At 47.3% G+C, this 4,392-nt stretch overlaps 1 long non-coding RNA gene across 3 annotated transcripts in view; it reads right to left on the bottom strand.

The window, feature by feature from the left end:
* LOC108534781 (uncharacterized) overlaps window positions 1-4,386 on the bottom strand; it is a 20,493-nt gene extending 16,107 nt beyond the window's left edge. The window contains exons 1-2 of one of the 3 annotated variants that reach the window (XR_001887027.1): window positions 4,032-4,386; window positions 1,064-1,192 (exon numbers count right to left, since the gene is read on the bottom strand). This is a non-coding gene — a long non-coding RNA (uncharacterized LOC108534781). Of the gene's footprint in view, window positions 1-846; window positions 881-1,063; window positions 1,193-4,031 lie in introns of those variants that run through there. The other 2 variants (XR_001887026.1, XR_001887028.1) reach the window with 2 other exon arrangements.
* Between the last annotated feature and the right edge of the window lie 6 nt (window positions 4,387-4,392).

The following is a 4,392-nucleotide window of genomic DNA, read 5'->3' as shown; positions in this document are numbered from 1 at the left end:
TTGAGGCGGAGCCGGATCTCAGCTCACTGCAAGCTCCGCCTCCCGGGTTTACGCCATTCTCCTGCCTCAGCCTCCCGAGTAGCTGGGACTACAGGCGCCCGCCTCGTCGCCCGGCTAGTTTTTTGTATTTTAAGTAGAGACAGGGTTTCACCGTATTAGCCAGGATGGTCTCGATCTCCTGACCTCGTGATCCGCCCGTCTCGGCCTCCCAAAGTGCTGGGATTACAGGCTTGAGCCACCGCGCCTGGCCGAAAGCAATATTTCTTAAAAGCATTCTTGGTTTAAAATTATGCTAACCAGAAATTTAGAAGTTTAGGGGACAGTGTTACTGAAAGAAGTCTTTGACTCCCTGACAGCTCTTCTTCAATATCAATAACACAGGAATGATTGTGGTTCATGCATTTTATGGGCTGAATTGTGTTTCCCACAAATTCACATGTCAAAGCCCTATCCCTCTATATAACTTTTTGGAGACAGGACCTTTAAGGAAATAATTAAGGTTAAATGAGGTCAGAAGGGTTGGACCCTAATCCAATAGAACTGGTGTCCTTATGAGAAGAGGAAGAGACCAGGGGTGCGCATAGAAAGAGTAAAAGGCCGCTGAAGACACAGTGAGAAGGTGACAGTCCGCAAGCCAGGAGAGAGGCCTCAGCAGAAACCAGCCTTCATAACTGTGAGAAAATACATTTCTACACTGTAAGTCACCCAGTATAGCTACACTGTAATTCTGCCACGGCAGCCTGAGCAGACTAATAGAATGCACTTTTTAAAAACTATAATTTTCCTCCCCTAAAAAACCTACAGTTGTGTAATAAACACTGAAATCTTCATATACTGAGAACCCACCTGATTGTTTTTCACTAAACGTCACCATTGCTGTAGCCATATTTGCACCCTGTAAAGTTCAAGATCCATATTATAATTTACTACAAATAGTTTCTACACATAAAAGTTTGGTTCTTTTAAAATTCCTCTACTTTCCTTAGTTCTAATCTCTGTATTAGCTGGTTCAGCCTGCCACAACAAAATACCATAGACTGGGTAGCTGAAACAACAGACATACTTCCTCAAAGTTCTGGAGGCTGAAGTCCCAGATCAAGGCAGGAGCCAATTCAGTTTCTGATGAGGATGCTCTTCCTGGCTTGCAGATGACTGCCTTCTTGTTGTGTCCTCACATGGCCTTTCCTGGTGCCTGTGCATGAAGAGACAGCAGGCTCTCTGATGTCTCTTCCCAACAGGACACTATTTCTTTCAGATCAGGGACCCACCCATACGGCCTCATTTAACCTTAATTACTTCCCTCAAGGCCCTCCTCTTCAAATACAGCCTCACTGCGGGTTAGGGCTTCAACATATGAACTAGGAGGGGACACAGACAGTAAGTAACAATCTCCAAATGCAACAACCTGCTTTATTCCTGTAATGTAATAAAATGTTAACACTCCCAAACAACAGCAAAACAGAGACACGACAAATATCTGTTAAGTGTATAAACAATGACAATACAATGCTTCCTTTTAAAAAATGGTTCATTCGGCCGGGTGTGGTGGCTCACACCTGTAATCCCAGCACTTTGGGAGGCCCAGGCGGGCAGATCACCTGAGGTTGGGAGTTCAAGACCAGCCTGACCAACATGGTGAATACTCATTTCTACTAAAAATACAAAGAAAAAAATTAGCCAGGTGTAGTGGCAGGCGCCTGTAATCCCAGCTACTTGAGAGGCTGAGGCAGGAGAATCGCTTGAACCCGGGAGGCAGAGGTTGCAGTGAGCAGAGATGGAGCCATTGCACTCCAGCCTTGGTGACAGAGACTCCATCTCAAAAAAAAAATAAATAAATAAAGATTCATTCTAGTAACAAGTAAATGCCATGCAATACCATTCAAGTACTACATGAGACTTAGAGAAAACCCAATTCAACCTATAGGAATGACTGTGAGGAGCTGGAGAGCCTGAATGGATGCCTGGGAGACCAGCAGGACCCAAGGAAAGCTGAGTCCTCAGTCACCCGGAAACTGCCAGGTAATCTGAGAACAGACTGGGTGCCACTGGGTGATCTTCCAGGAAAATAATAATTCAAATAGAGAACGCCCAAGTGAGAGATATGAAAACTGCTTCGCTTTTGATTTGGCTAACATATGGCCACACAGTAGTCTCAGCTATGATCTGTGCTTTCCTACATTCCTCGAAAAATCGACTGCAGACAATTCCATCAGCACATCTAAAAGGTAGGTGTCTTAAAAGGGAGCCACAAAATGAACATTCCCAGTTGGAATCTACTTCCAAGCCAACATTCTAAAGGCAAAAAGACTTTTTAGGTTTAATCAAAATAATACAAGTAAGAGCTTCTAAAGTAAATGTAAATGTAGAAGTATTATAGATCTGCTTTTGGTATTCTTGTGGTTGCTCTAATCTCTCCCCTTTTATTACAACCTCAACTGCCAAAAGAATCTTCCCAGAACTCCATTACTCCACTATTAAAAGTAATCATTCACCTAACTAGCATTTGAGCACCTATCTCCATAATCAAAGCCCACCATGTCCAACCTCATCTTGAATACCAAACACAACACTCACCCCACATTCCAGGCTCACCCTGCTCCCTGCCTGCTGAGCTCTTCTTCTGCCTCCTCTCCTCTTGCCACCCCAAGCATTTCCACGGTTTGTGTGTCACCTCCTTCAGGAAGCCTTCTCTGATGACATCACACACAGATTTTTCCTTCAGTCAACAACTTCGCATTAAGAACCTACTATGTTCTTAAGAGCCCCTTATTTGAGAGCCCCTTCCTCTCAAATTTTTTCGGTTCACTGTTCTTTGTGGCTTATACTTAATATTGTCTCCTTACTGTCCTATTCTACTAATATGCTACCTTATTATTATTATTATTTGAGATGGAGTCTCACTGTTGCCCAGGCTGGAGTGCATGACGTGATCTCAACTCACTGCAACCTCCGCCTCCTGGGTTCAAGTGATTCTCCTGCCTCAGCCTCTCTAGTAGCTGGGACTACAGGCACATGCCACCACGCCCAGCTAATTTTTGTATTCTTAGTAAAGATGGGGTTTCGCCACGTTGGCCAGGCTGGTCTCGAACCCCTGACCTCAGGTGACCCACCTGCCTCGGTCTCCCAAAGTGCTGGGATTACACGTGTGAGCCACCTTTTTATATCCATGGCAAAAAGTTCTTAAATGTTTAATTTCCTAATTGATTCTTGCATGCGATCTTAACTGTAGTAGGTGGTTACCTTTAGGAACCCAAACTTACCCATCTTTTATACCCCCATCCATAGCACACGGCAAAGGGTGAAACACCTGGGTATTAATTGGTGTTAAATATGTTTTTCCTTCGTAAACCTCGTGATTTATGCTTTTGTGTCTTTCTTGGAGGAATAAAAAGTAAGAGAAAAGAGCTTAACACTTGAAAAATGTTTCAGTTGCCTGACATTGTCTTTCCCTACAATTGGTTGAACAAACATTTATAGAGTTTCTACTACACACAGAGACAGGCATAAACAGTCTATTATGGTAAGGCCTTGATCACGCTTGTATCTCCAGCACCAATCATTGTCTTTTGCACATAAACCCAATACATAGGTGTGGAATGAAAAAAATGAATGCAGTCTCCCTGCCTGCAAGCAGCTGATATCTTAATGGTGTGGGGGTGAAGGAGATATAAAGGATGAACAAATAAATAAGGAATGTCATATAAGTGCGATAACCGCTATGGAGAAAATAAAGCAGGATCAAGAATACCACCAAGAGCCAGGCAGTTGTTGGCAGACCTGGAGACTCCCATCAGCGGGCGAAGCTGCCCAGCGTAGTGGCTAGCTGCTAAGAGGGCAGCCCGTGGGGAGGGTGCACAGCCCCGCCGCTCATTCGCTGTGTGGCTCTGGACGAATGGCTTCACCTCTCTGGCCTCGACTTTCCCATTCCCTAAAACCTACTTCATGAGGGGGAGTCTGAGTTGGTACTAAACTGTCCGTCAACCTGGCGGGCGCTGGGGAAACGCCGGCAGCGCCGCGGGTCGGGAACTCACCGGCGCGAAGAGCACGGAGAGCCTCGGGCTCCCTCTGCCGAGGTCCGCGCCTCCCTGCCCCAGGTCGAGCAAGGCTGAGCTGGGCAAAGTTTTGACCTTCAATGGAGGTCTAGGGGACCAGGGGCCGGCGCCCCTCTGTCTGCGAGGGCTGGCGGATACCTCGCAGGCCGGCAAGGGCGCGGGGCCGAAGTGGGCGGCGCTTCCCGGGCGCCTCCGTCAGGCGGGAGGCCTCGAGGGCTCGGCCAGTTGCCCCGAGCGCCCTGCGCGGCGGCTGGGCACAGGCCGGGCACTGCCCCGGCGCCAGCCTCTCGGAGGAGGCCGCTGCGCAGCCAGGGCAAGAGGCGCCCCCGCGAGCCCCCCC

The sequence above is a fragment of the Rhinopithecus bieti genome, unplaced genomic scaffold (genome assembly GCF_001698545.2).
Source record: "Rhinopithecus bieti isolate Rb0 unplaced genomic scaffold, ASM169854v2 scaffold_12138, whole genome shotgun sequence".
NCBI classification, from domain to species: Eukaryota; Metazoa; Chordata; class Mammalia; order Primates; family Cercopithecidae; genus Rhinopithecus; species Rhinopithecus bieti.
This window is presented reverse-complemented; position numbering and strand designations above follow the sequence as displayed.